The sequence below is a fragment of the Schistocerca piceifrons genome, chromosome 1, assembly GCF_021461385.2.
Source record: "Schistocerca piceifrons isolate TAMUIC-IGC-003096 chromosome 1, iqSchPice1.1, whole genome shotgun sequence".
In the NCBI taxonomy this organism is placed as follows: Eukaryota; Metazoa; Arthropoda; class Insecta; order Orthoptera; family Acrididae; genus Schistocerca; species Schistocerca piceifrons.
In genome coordinates, this window is record NC_060138.1 from 670,878,912 (window position 1) to 670,893,591 (window position 14,680).

The window sequence follows — 14,680 nt, forward strand, 5'->3', positions numbered from 1 at the left end:
TTTGAACTTTGTTTTTTTTTGTTCTAATAAAACCCCATGTCATTCCAAGCATGTGTGTCAATTTTTATCTCTCTATCTACATTATTCCGTGATTTATTCAGTTTTCAAATTTAAACTGACTTTTTGATCACCCGGCACATGTATGTCAGTGGTACTTTTCATTATTGCTTTAAGGTGTAGACAGTCTGCTATAGTATTTATGTTTTCCCATATATTGCTGCAGATCTGAAGATGGTCATTATAGACCGAAACCGGTAGTCTGATGACAAAAAAATTTGTGATCATAGACGTAAAGGAATTTTTTTTGGGTTATTTACTGGAACGCAGTATTATACAGAATTCAACTGCAGCTGTGGGCAAACGGTAGAAGAAGCCACTGGAACCATTTAAAGCATACTTCTATTGAGAAATGTTGCAGAATAAATGAGCAGATAAAGAAGGAAGAAACAGATACTAAAAATAACATGCGAGGAAAGTACGGGATGATAGAAAAAGAGAAAACACATTTCAGTTGTTTATTACAGACAAATTATAAAAGGTAGAAACACACTGCGCATGGCCGCGCGGGATTAGCCAAGCGGTCTATGGCGCTGCAGTCCTGGACTGTGCGGCTGGTCCCGGCGGAGGTTCGAGTCCTCCCTCGGGCATGGGTGTGTGTGCTTGTCCTTAGGATAATTTAGGTTATGTAGTGTGTAAGCTTAGGGTCTGATGACCGAAGCAGTTAAGTCCCAAAAGATTTCACACATATTTTTACATTGCACTTTTCATTGGATAGAGAAAGTTTCAACGTTTTAACACAGCTGCATTGCTGTTCGTTCGTAGCAACATGTCGACTACACCACAAGACAAATCATTTTGTGTCTTCTATTTGCGTCAAGCAGTCCGTTGTTCAAGTGCAACATAACGTTCCGTCGTCGATTCAGCAAAGAGCCACTTATGCACAATCAGATTTGTGACTGACATGTCAATTCTTCGAAGATGGTTGCATTTGTAAAGGGAAGATCATTGGTCGGTCACGCTCGCCTGATAAAAATTTCGAGCGTATCCGAGATGCGTTCGTACGGAGCCCGCGGAAACCCTCAAATTGGGCGGGCCAGGAACTTTAGTTTCTTCAAACTACGGTGTGACGTCTTCTGAGACGAAACCTGTATATGAGTCCTTACAATTTGCAGGTACTGTAGCAGTTGCTTAGCACTCCGTCTTCAGGCCACGAGTGGCCTACCGGGACCATCCGACTGCCGTGTCATCCTCAGTGGAGGATGCGGATAGGAGGGGCGTGGGGTCAGCACACCGCTCTTCCGGTCGTTATTATGGTTTTCTGTGACCGGAGCCCCTACTATTCGGTCGAGTAGCTCCTTAATTGGCATCACGAGGCTGAGTGCACCCCGAAAAATGGCAACAGCACATGGCGGCCTGGATGGTCACCCATCCAAGTGCCGACCACGCCCGACAGCGCTTAACTTCGGTGATCTCACAGGAACCGGTGTATCCACTGCGGCAAGGCTGTTGCCTGCAGCAATTGCTTACCGGCGACCATAACAGAATGTACGAATTTTGCATTTCAGTTCTCCAGGGTATGGAAGAGGACACATTTTCCGACGAATCGATATGTCATCTATCGCGCAAAGTAAACCACCATAATGTACGAATTTTGGAGACAGAAAATCCTGGCGTCGTCATCGAACATGAAAGAGACTCACTGAAAATGAATGTTTCTGTTCACGAAGTTTATGAGCCTTTCTTTTTTGTGAAGGAAACTTTGAAAGGAGTACCATACCTGTACATGCTGCAAAATTGCCTGTTTCCTTAACTTCACGAAGATTCCAGTGATTTGATTTTTATGAATGACGACGACCCGCCTCACGTTCACCTTGAGGTACGGCGTTAGCAACACCGACCTACAATGTTGGATTGGAGGAAGTAGACAACAGGAAGTAGTTAATTGATTTTGGCCTCGCAGGTCACTAGACCTTACATATTCCGATTTTTTTCTGCGGGTGTACATAAAAAACAGAGCCTTTGTCCCACCTTTGGCGACCACTCTTAATGAGCTGACAAACCTAGTAGTTGAAGCTAGGGATTCAATAAAAGGACCTGTTGATTGGTGCGCAAAATGAAATGGACTAACGTTTCGTACATGTCGCTCATGTTGAGTATATGGAATCGTGTCTTCGCAAACGTAAACTGTGGACCCTCCTTTATCCAGTGATACGCGCAATCTGTTTATACACTACTGGCCATTAAAATTGCTACACCAAGAAGAAATGCAGATGATAAACGGGTATTCATTGGACAAATATATTATACTAGAACTGACATGTGATTACATTTTCACGCAGTTTGGGTGCATAGATCCTGAGAAATTAGTACCCAGAACAACCACCTCTGGCCGTAATAACGGCCTTGATACGCTTGGGCATTGGGTCAAACAGAGCTTGGATGGCGTGTACAGGTACAGCTGCCCATGCAGCTTCAACACGATACCACAGTTCATCAAGAGTAGTGACTGGCATATTGTGACGAGCCAGTTGCTCGGCCACCATTGACCAGACATTTTCTATTGGTGCGAGATCCGGAGAAAATGCTGGCCAGGGCAGCAGTCGAACATTTGGTGCATCCAGAAAGGCCCGTACAGGACCTGCAACATGCGATCGTGCGTTATCCTGCTGAAATGTAGGGTTTCGCAGGGATCGAATGAAGGGTAGAGCCAGGGGTCGTAACACATCTGAAATGTAACGTCCACTGTTCACAGTGCCGTCAAGGCGAACAAGAGGTGACCGAGACGTGTAACCAATGGCACGCCATACCATCACGCCGGGTGATACGCCAGTATGGCGATGACGAATACACGCTTCCAATATGCGTTCACCGCGATGTCGCCAAACACGGTTGCTACCATCATGATGCTGTAAACAGAACCTGGATTCATCCGAAAAATGGCGTTTTGCCATTCGTGCACCCAAGTTCGTCGTTGAGTACACCACTGCAGGCGCTCCTGTCTGTGATGCAGCGTCAAGGGTAACCGCAGCCATGGTCTCCGAGCTGATAGTCCATGCTGCTGCAAACGTCGCTGAACTGTTCGTGCAGATGGCTGTCTTGCAAACGTCCCCATCTATTGACTTGGGGATCGAGACGTCTCTGCACGATCCGTTACAGCCATGTGGATAAGATGCCTGTCATCTCGACTGCTAATGATACGAGGCCGTTGGGATCCAGCACGGCGTTCCGTACTACCCTCCTGAACCCACTGATTCCATATTCTGCTAACAGTCATTGGATCTCGACCAACGCGAGCAGCTATGTCGCGTTACGATAAACCGCAATCGCGATAGGGTACAATGCGACCTTTATCAAAGTCGGAAACGTGATGGTACGCATTTCTCCTCCTTACACGAGGCATCACAACAACGTTTCACCAGGAAACCCCGGTCAACTGCTGTTTGTGTATGAGAAATCGGTTGGAAACTTTCCTCATGTCAGCACGTTGTAGGTGTGGCCACCGGCGCCAACCTTGCGTGAATGCTCTGAAAAGCTACTCATTTGCATATCACAGCATCTTCTTCCTGTCGGTTGAATTTCGTGGTGTAGCAATTTTAATGGCCAATAGTGTATCTTTCACAGCTTGTCGGTAATAAACAACTGAAATCTGTTCTCTCTTTTTGAATTGCCCTGTAGTATGCAGTACAAGTAAAGACACATGTCAAGATGTCAAGAAATATAGTTACTTTAAAGATGTTAATTTTACTGACTAAACTTCTTACTTTAAAGAAGATACTTCTTAGCAAATCATTGCGTTGCTCATAACAATTTGAGTAGAAGTCATCATTGATGTTTTGTTGTTAGAAGAAATCATATTTTCAACAGCAGGTCCCCTCCTTTCGGCCAGCATTGCTCTCGATGCATTCAGCAGAGCATACTCTAACATTTTCCAGGTGTGTCCCATTTTCCCACTAGAGACGCCTACGTTCCGCCATTGTTTTGTCATTACACGGTGGAGGCCTTTCGGAACGTTCTCAAGTCAGTAGTCTCAGTGCGCGCTTAACCACAATGCACGAGTGGCACCGAACACCTGCGATACACGGAACAAAGAACAAAGTGTGCCTTTTGGGGTAGACCCGAAGCTTTAAATAAGATGAGCGACGCGCAGGGGCCTCATTACGGGGCTTTAAGGATGATGTTCTCGAGGTGATTGCGGTGTTGTCGGTGATCTTTATGGGAACCGGGCCGGCGGCAGGATATCACGTCTCGAGTCTGCGGTTGGCCGCAGAAATCGCGCCGTCCGCAGGCATTTAATACCGCTGGGTTGAGAGGGGGGCAGGGGGGGCGGTAGGGGCCAGGGGAAGGGGGCGGCTCCAGATGGGAGCGACCGCCACAAAGCTGCTGTGATTGGTCCGCAGATACCTCCCACGTCCGGCTGTCCTTTTTATTCCCGCAGATCACGAATCCAGTGCTCCACGCTGGGCGCCTCTTAGCGACAGAACAACCTAATCGCCACTGACCTTGAACAGCAGGTCTCGCAGCTACCTGCTATATTACCTTGAACGTACGGAGTATCGGCAAATGAAAAAGAAAGCAGTAAGGGTTCACACGCGGAGAACAGTAATAATCAGAATGGAACTATGAAGCAGAAAGAATTAGACATGGATAGACAGAGAGGGAATGGACACGACCCATAACGCAATGACTGAGCGATCTGGCGCAATAGTAGACATTACAATCGTATTCAGGAAGACAGCGACTAACATACCCCTCCGAACACCTAGATTTAGGTCCCACATCTACATCTGCATATACGTTGTTGGCAGCTAATGATGGCAAAGCCTTCTTCAAAAAGAATTTCTCTAAATGCTGCCTACTGGTTTCACGAGAACAACGTCTTCTTTGTACAAACGAGCCCTGCTTAAGTACCTCTAATACTTCTGTTAAAACTTTCGTGGTCTGCATTGAGCTGTTACGATACTAGCAGCGCAAAAACTGGAGCAAAGCTCTAGAAATGGCTCCACTAACGTCTTGTATGCAATTTCCGTTACATAGGCTCTGTATTTTCAGATAACCCTTCCAATAAATTTAAATCTCCCTTTCACCTACCATAATACTGATTTTAAGTGATCGTCCCATTTCACATCGCTTCTTAATATTACACCTAAATTCTTATACGACGTGATGTATTCATGAATTTCACCACTAATCTTGTAATGTGAAACTGTACTGTGCTTCCTCTTTGTTCTAGGCATTATCTTACCTTTATCCACAGCTTTCATTGCACCAAGTGGAAATTTTGTCCAAGTCTTTCGAAAATTCTTTACGATCGTGATTTTCCTTAAAGATTTAGAGCAAATTGTGAGATGGTTCCCTTGAAGAGGCTGGACCAGTTTTCTTCCCCATCTTTTCTCAATACGAATTTTTGCTCCGTCTCTAATGACCTTCTCGTCTATGGGACACTAAACTTTAATGTTCCTTCCTTGTTTTCGAATGTTGTGGGGAGAGGAGGGAGGGGTGAATGTTACTTTCGTGTCTAAATTGTTTTATAACAGTGCAAACTCATGCAGCAAGCAATGCAGTAATATTTAACGTCTATTATTGATTTTTTGTTACATTTGATCTCGAAAGCACCTGCGGTAGCGAGATTATCTGCCCACGTCACATTTTCCGAAATTTTAGCACAACAAACCGTACTAAAATGATTACTCTTGACGACACCAGTGAAGTGTTTTATCACTTAAACCACATTTATGCTAACATGCAAGTATAAACCAACACAGTCTCCAATCTTGAAAAAAAAATCAAACTTTACACCAAAATAAACTTATGTCTCAAAATATGGAAGACCTTTAACACAAAACATACGTGGCAGTACTGTCATGATTTAATTGTTCAGTGAGACTAAAAAGCTAAATACACTTGGATTGCAAATTGGCAATACTGATAAAATTTATAGGTTAAGCAGCGCTAGTTGAAAACTAAATTCAATCTTTTTAAGCACAATGGGCCTTCAGATTAAATATTTCCGCATCTAAATTGCCTGTATTACTTATAAAATTACACATGACTTGCTTATTGGCAATACTAAAATAAATTATCAGTTAATTGATGAGTGTAGTTTGATATTTGTGTCATGTATTCAATTCACCAAAACATGTAAAAATTGCTTCTATAAGAAAAAAAACCTTCTCTGAAATCGATATCAAAGTCAGTCAGGCATTATAGTGACCCCAAGTTGGGTATAAACTTTAGCTTGCTGTACAAAACGTTTGTCATCTTCTGCTGATAATGCTAAGATACGCTAATTGCTTCACAGTGTATTAAGGGTACGAAGTTTATTACATGACAATGCTTTGCGACATTTCGAGTACAGAACACACTGTCAGTAATTGTTATCATGTAATACATAAATTAAGTGCTCCCAAAATCTATTGTCCACTTACGTAGTTTAATGAGTCACTGATGGGATTCCGTATGCAGGTGACTACATGGACTGTGATTATGCTATTAGTTACGCTTCTGTTTACGTTAATAAAGTTCATGTTTTCCAAGTGGTTTTGATATACGAAATGAAACAGTAAATTTGTAAAAACTTCGATTGATTTTTTTCTGAAGAAATGTTTACTGCAACATGTTGAAAGTTTCCCTCGTGAATTTTTTGTAAATGTGTAGTAATGACAACATTTGAATGTTCTGCTTTCTACACAGCATTTCAATCACAACACCCCGGTGAATTAACATTTTTCCAAATATGAAAAAGTGTTCCAAGGTACAACATGGTCATGCACCTAGGAACAAATTTCTACTCAAATTTAAAACTGTTGTAATCGAGAAAATCTTCTCAGTTATATATTTAATAGTCTATTTGTTACTCTGCTACACACCAATAATCAGTAATCGAAATCAAATAAAGGAGAGGTATAATCAGAAACCAGTAAGTTAAAAACAGTTTGAAATAGAAGCTTTTAGCAACTAACACAACTTGCCACTTTGAAGACAGAGAAAATCGTTCAAACATTAAAAAACTCAGTTCATTTTTAAATATCAACTGTTCCATGGAAGGAGCCTTCTTCCATTTAGAGGTACAATATGGTGCCTAGCTGACTAAGCATGGCTTAACCGACCGAGCGTTAAGTAAGAATTTACAGAATTTTACTCTCCACAAAATTCTGTAACTGAAGAATTAACAATATTCCCAAACAGCTTTTATATATTATACGGCAGTTACGTATGTAAAACTCATCATATTTACAAACGCTGCACGAAACACAATCTCATCTCTCACATCAACAAAAACAGTAGAAAAGTCCGTAAAGTGCTTATGGCAGCCTCCAGTGCGCATTCCTTAATGTGATTCTGGAATCATTCACTAGCGTGAAACACCGAGTAGTAAACAACATGTGTTCCCAGGTGCACTATTCTCCAGGTACAGCACTCACCCGTTCATAATATTGTAATTTATAACTGATTCTGAAAACGCAGTCTAAAAGTAATTCTTGTAATTGACCATGTGAACAGATTAGCACTGGCTGTAGCTGGTTGTTAATTTACTTTACAGAGGCGGCCAGCAGAGGCTTCTCATGCTTACTCATGTTCAGAGTGGATCCGAACACCAGTCACAAAATTTAAGAGGCTATTCAGGGATATTACTTACATGCATGTCTGAAAGAACAGACGCTATTGACGAACCGCAACTGTACTAAATACATCGAAATTAATTAGATAACTGCGAATTCCTTGACATCAGCTGAATTAGGTACAGACCTGTTACTCCCTACAGGGATATTATCCTAACATTTTGATATACGGGACCTGTGGTATCCAGTGGCTCGTTACGGAGGAATAACGCAATTATGATTTATTCAGTTTCTTAACTGCAGTTGCCTTTGCTTAGTGACAGCCCATGCACTTCTCTATCCACTCTCTAACTGCTAGTCCGTCCAACCACAGAATCTCTTGCCGAGGGCGCAGAGCACTGTCAGCGATATTAACACAACCTGTAGCACTGCCAACATACAAACAGGCTACTTACAGACTGTCTTGCACTCTCAAGAGCACTAGGAGTTTGACTCGCTATTTTCTCGGCTGCAACAATTGCAATAAACCGATCCATGTGAGCATCGACCGGACTCCCAGGAACTAGGCTCTTCAATGAATCGAAGAAAATAAGTCGATTGTTATCACGTGACCGAACTAGCTATGAAACAGGCCCATCGCGACTAAACCACGTACAAAGGAAATGAAATTACTCTGTAACGAACCACCAGATATGTCACTTCTACCGGAACAGAAATTGGCCGGCCGCTGTGGCCGAGCGGTTCTAGGCGATTCAGTCCGGAACCGCACTGCTGCTACGGTCGCAGATTCGAACTCTGCTTCGGGCATGGATGTGTGTGATGTCCTTAGGTTAGTTATGTTTAAGTAGTTTGTAAGAGGTCCATAATTAAGGAATTTGTTGCTAGCGCACTCGAGCAGATGTAATTTCGATAGATTGCTCTCGCGCTGCCTGCGATATGTAAGCTATAAGAGAATCTCAGACCAGAGAGCAGTGTTGTCAGCAGTAGGAACTGTGTAGCAGTAGGAGTAAGTAGTTGCTAGCAAGCAGTCGTGTGTGTGGAGTTGGCTGGGCCGGTCGTGGGGGAGCGATGGTGGTGCCTGTTCATCGTAGTACAAGGTAAAAGCATACGTAGTATTGTTACATCAAGTACCATGTAAACGTTTTTAAAAAGAAATCTCTTAATAATAATCTTTCTAATAAAAATTAACTTTTTGACAATCATTCATCTCAATTTAAAGAATTTACTAATTTCTCCAATCCATGGTCATCCCAATTATTGTAAAGAAAAATCAGTTGTTCCTTTTCATACGTGACGAATCTATTGGCCAGCATTGCACTGAGCTGTGCCACAAAAATTTCTTATAGGGGCAGATATATACGCGTTGTCTGGCGACTTTATTGAGGTAAGAATTTTCATTTTTTATTCAGAATGATCTTTCAGGGCCATGACGCAGCGCTGCTGACGTCCAAAATTTACCAGTTTAAATTCACAGTCAATTATTGAAAGTTTATAAGTGAGCCACAATTTAATTGAGAGATTAGTCACATTGTATTATTGGTAGGTTACGGAATTCATTTATCTGTTGGTAGGCTACGCAGAATATGAATGCTATAATTATATATTTTTTACTGTTGGGAGGTTATTATATAATTTTTCTGTTGGGGAGGTTACAAGTTCTAATTTTTAGGGGACTGATGACCTCAGATCTTAAGTCCCATAGTGCCTAGAAGCAGAACAGAGATCTTTAGTCCCATACTGCCTAGAGCCAGAACAGAAATTATCCTCGAAAAGCCTCCGAAATTTTGTCTGTTGACTTCGGTTTCACCGATATACAAGGCGATTCATCTGACCCTAACGATGTGTTGTATGCAATTTTTTTTTATGGGACTAACTGCTAACGTCATCAGTACCTAAACTTACGCACTACTTAACCTAAATTATCCTAGGGACAAACACACTCACCCATGCCCGAGGGAGGACACAAACCTCCGCCGAGACCAGCCGAACAGTCCATGACTACTGCTGCCAGACCGCTCGGCTAATCCCGCGCGGCTGTATGTAATCCTTAACACCTTTAAATACTAGATTTTCATATTCTCTTGCTCGCTGTGCACAAACTATTAATCCTACAGAAAAAATTAACAGGATTATTTTTGTAGAAAATTCAATGTAGTTAAATTTTGTACTGGGGTACGTTTACGTTGGAAGAAGTTTCCGAACTACTCAAGAAAAACGTACAAATATGACCTTCAAACGTGGATTTCTTGAATAACTCGAAACTGTGGCCTCCAGCAAATATCCCAGTGCGAAATTTAACTACATTAAATTTACTACAAAAAGGTACTGTTCATTTTTTCTGTGGGACTAATAGTTTGCGCATAGTGAATGAGAGAGGATATGAAAATCTCGCGCGTGGATTTTGGAGGCATTGCGGGTTGCATAAAACCCAGCTATAGGGCCAGCTGAATTACCCTGTACAATTTAAGTCGTTCTTCATTCCTGGAAGTTCCCCTTCTTGATGGTATACTCAAAACACAAGTGTGGTTGACTGTATGAAGGAATTAATGACTGAGTGAACGTCAGTTCAAAAAATTCGATCGATGGAGATGACACAGTCGTTATTTTTAAAAAATTTTCTTTTTAAATTCAGTCTTGATCGCACCACGTATGCTACAAGAACATAGGTGGCCCGTTTCGGTCATATCACATGACCATCATCAGACCTGTAATTTAATTTAGAAAGTAATATAAACCTTACTATATTGACAATAAAATATGGCAAAATGTTTATAAGGATAAAATACAATAAGACTTGTTATACCCATGGCATCCTTCGAAGATGGTAGGTGGAGCACTCTTCTCAGCTGCTGTGATGTCAACTGGTGCCAGCAAGTGACGGGCATACGCTTAAGTACAAAGATGCTCCGCCTACCTCTTCTCCCTCTACCTCACGTCAACCAACCAGTTTATATATAAATATGATCGCTGTTCCAAAATTGTTTATTAAAATTGTTCACAGTCGTTATTGGTACAACGGAATTTGGGTTCGAGTACTATTTTAGGCATCCTTAATCCACTATAGTACGTCGGCCCTCCCTGCTCCTCTTCCATCTGGTAAACACGAGGGGCGACCAGGACGGCCAGCCCAGACAGTGGGACTCCAGCGGAGGTCCCGGCGAGCGCTGGCTGCGCGGACAGCGGACAGGTCGTGACCGCGGCGTCTCACGGCCGCCGGCCGTGCAGCCCGCTCGTGCCCCCGCCGGATCGGCGCATGCGCGCGAACCGCTCTGGGAACGACGAACGTGCAACAATGCGCCATTACTCACCAGTTTGGGACCCATTAAGGCGCGCCGGTAGCACGACCTGGCTACAGCCGAGACGGCTCCATTCATCCCCGGCGGGATGCGGCACCGAGCCTGCACGCCCGACACGCTCGGCCACCGCCGTGGCATCGCGAACGCTGGTAAGGTACTGGCTGCGATGTGCCCGCCAGCCGGGCCGCGACGTGACGTCGGGAAGGTGGTCAACTACCGGCCATGCGTGTTTACTGTGAACGCAATGGACCAGCGCCATAATTTTCTCCATTGATGCGGCAGGCGACAGGAGTCCGTATAGCGGCAACAACTGGTAAGTACCTTGAAATTCCATTTCTGTAAAACTTCCAACATTGTCGAGCTAGGCGTACGAGAGCAAATCAAAAGGCAAAAGCATATTTTTCTAAGAGAGAAAGTTTATAGGAAAAGCAGAAGTGCAAGTATATCTACATCCATATCCACACTCCGTAAGCGTGGTGGAGAGTGCTTCTCTTACCACTGTCTGTTGCCCCCTTCCCTGTTCCATTAGCGAACAGCGTGTGGGGAGAGTGATTGTCGGTAAAGCTCAGTGTTAGCTCTAATTTTTCGAATTACCTCGTTGTAGTTACACTACTGGCCATTAAAATTGCTACACCAAGAAGATGACGTGCTACAGACGCGAAATTTAACCGACAGGAAGAAGATGCTGTGATATGCAAATGATTAGCTTTTCAGAGCATTCACACAAGGTTGGCGCCGGTGGCGACACCTACAACGTGCTGACATGAGGAAAGTTTCCAACCAATTTCTCATACACAAACAGCAATTGACCGGCGTTGCCTGGTGAAACGTTGTTGTGATGCCTCGCGTAAGGAGGAGAAATGCGTACCATCACGTTTGCGACTTTGATAAACGTCGGATTGTAGCCTGTCGCGATTCCGGTTTATCGTATCGCGACATTGCTCCTCGCAATGGTCGATCCAATGACTGCTAGCAGAATATGGAATCGGTGGGTTCAGGAGGGTAACACGGAACGCCGTGCTGGATCCCAACGGCCTCGTATCACTAGTAGTCGACAGGCATCTTATCCGCATGGCTGCAACGGATCGTGCAGCCACGTCTCGATCCCTAAATCAACAGATGGGGACGTTTGCAAGACAACAACCATCTGCACGAACAGTTCGACGACGTTTGCAGCAGCATGGACTATCAGCTCGGAGACCATGGCTGCGGTCACCCTTCACGCTGCATCTCAGACACGAGCGCCTGGGATGGTGTACTCAGCGATTAACCATTGGTTACACGTCTCGGTCACCTCTTGTTCGCATCGACGGCACTTTGAACAGTGGACATTACATTTCACATGTGTTACGACCAGTGGCTCTACCCTCCGTTCGATCCCAGCGAAACCCTACATTTCAGCAAGATACTGCACGACCGCATGTTGCAGGTCCTGTACGGGCCTTTCTGGATACAAAAAATGTTCGACTGCTGCCCTGGCCAGCACATTCTCCAGATCTCTCACCGACTGAAAACGTCTGGTCAATGGTGGCCGAGCAACTGGCTCGTCACAATACACCAGTCACTACTCTTGATGAACTGTGGTATCGTGTTGAAGCTGCATAGGCAGCTGTAGCTGTAAACGCCATCCAAGCTCTGTTTGACTCAATGTCCAGGCGTATCAAGCCCGTTATTACGGCCAGAGGTGGTTGTTCTGGGTACTGGTTGCTCAGGGTCTATGCACCCAAATTGCGTGAAAATGTAATCACATGTCAGTTATGGTATAATATATTTGTCCAATGAATACCCGTTTACCATCTGCATTTCTTCTTGGTGTAGCAATTTTAATGGCCAGTAGTGAATTTCGCGAGGCGTATTTGGCAGAACTAATATGTTGCCCAACTCTTCTCGGCACGTACTCTCTTCTAACTTCAATAGCAAACCCCTCCCTGAAGCACAACACCTCTCTTGTATTGTCTACCACTGGAATTTGTTGAGATCGGCAATAACACTATGATACCAACTAAACGATATCGAGAGGATACGTGCCGCTCTTCTTTGGTCCTCTTTATCTAGTCTCTTAATCCAGCCACTTCAGATTACTGGTATGCAGCGCTCATTCTTTGTAAACCATATCGTAGATGAATTTACATTCCTTGAGGGCCCTACACACGACCGGCCGAAAAACTTATTGTATGTAGACGCTTTGGCCAATCGACCGACCAACTTGAGTAGTCGGCCGTCGGTTGGATATGACCACCCTACAAGAGACCCCTACAACCCCCCCCCCCCCAACCACTTCACACAACAAATTATGCCCTGTGTAGCGCTAGGCACTGTCGTGTCAACGGACCGACAAAAGTTCGGCTTTTGTCACTACGGCGCTGTAATCGCTAAGTTGGTCGGGAAGTGTGTTGGCTGTACACGGTATTGGTCACTCCGCCGGATGGACAATCGGTTGGTGTGTGTATAGGGCTCATTAAGATACTTCCCATGAAGTGTGCGGATGGTCCACCTCAATAGTTGCACGGTCAGCGCGGCGAATTGCCTAGCGGAGGGACCTGGGTTCGATTCCCAGCCCGGTCGGGTTTTTTTCCTCCGCCTGAGGACTGGATGCTGAGTTGTCCTTACGTTTGTATCGCCATCACTGACAATTCACTAATGAACTGGCTGAACAGGTACGCGCCGAAAGCCAATGCAACCAAAACAAAATAACTCTCCGGATGATTACACCTCTGTATTTTACGGTAGCTGATCCTTCCAGTGATCTGCCGCCAGTAGTGTAATCATAGAGTAGTGGACTTCTTCACCTATTCATGAGCAATACGTTACATTTATTTATTCCCAAGGTCAACTACCAGACCCTGCAGCGATTATGGATTCTCTGTAGGTCTTCCTGCACTTCAGTACAGTTTTATAGCGTTGCTTCCTTATTATAGATAGCTGCATCATCTACGAATAGTATTATAGAGCTTCTGCCGATCCACTGGATCGTTTACATATAGAGTGAATAGGAACAATACGGACAAACTTTCAGAAATGACAGTATTGACTAAACAAAAAAGGTGGCAATCAAGACACAAAGGAATTATTGACATTAGCTGCAAATGGACACTGATTTAAATCAATGGGAAAAGTCAAAAATTTGTGCCGGACCAGTATGTGAACCCGGGTTTCCCGCTTACAACTCATATGGACTGACCACTGCACCATTTTTTGTATAATTTTGTTCGTTTTTGTTCGTTCTGTTTATTCAGGGCGAACGTCACATGACTCTTGTTCAAAGTTCATCGTCGATCCATTAACTCAGTTTTTTTGTTACAGAGGGCGGCTAACCCTCTGACCGAACACGCTTTTTTATCTCATTTTGTCCGTTGTTGGTCGCTGAATTTGTTCGGGGAAAGCGTCCCATGATGCTTGCTGAAATTAATCGTTGATCCATTAGCTCAGTTTTTTTTATTACAGAAGGCAGATAACCCTCTGACCGAACACGCTGAGCTACCGTGCCGGCTGACCATGTGGACACAGTAGTCATCGCATCTGCGTGGACTATCCTATCACGCCCCCCGTCAGCCCAAATTCTCAACTTATAGGTACACTAGTGACGCAATGTCCCTAGCCCATTATCCTCATTACTCGTTGCATTTTGCCGATTCAAGTAACAATTGGAGCGTGGTGCGCATCTGCACTGAAGTGATCAATTGATCGTCCTCATTGTAATCACATACGTGGTGTCTGTTCTTTCGGACATGTCTTTCGGAGATGTGATTCATCATATATATTGTAATTAGTAACGGTAGTATCACAGTTCCATGGGGTACTCCTGAAATTATATGTGTCGATTTT

At 44.0% G+C, this 14,680-nt stretch overlaps 1 pseudogene; it reads right to left on the reverse strand.

Moving 5' to 3' along the window:
• Positions 1-1,393: 1,393 nt before the first annotated feature.
• LOC124726687 lies at positions 1,394-1,511 on the reverse strand (annotated as a pseudogene).
• Positions 1,512-14,680: the final 13,169 nt, after the last annotated feature.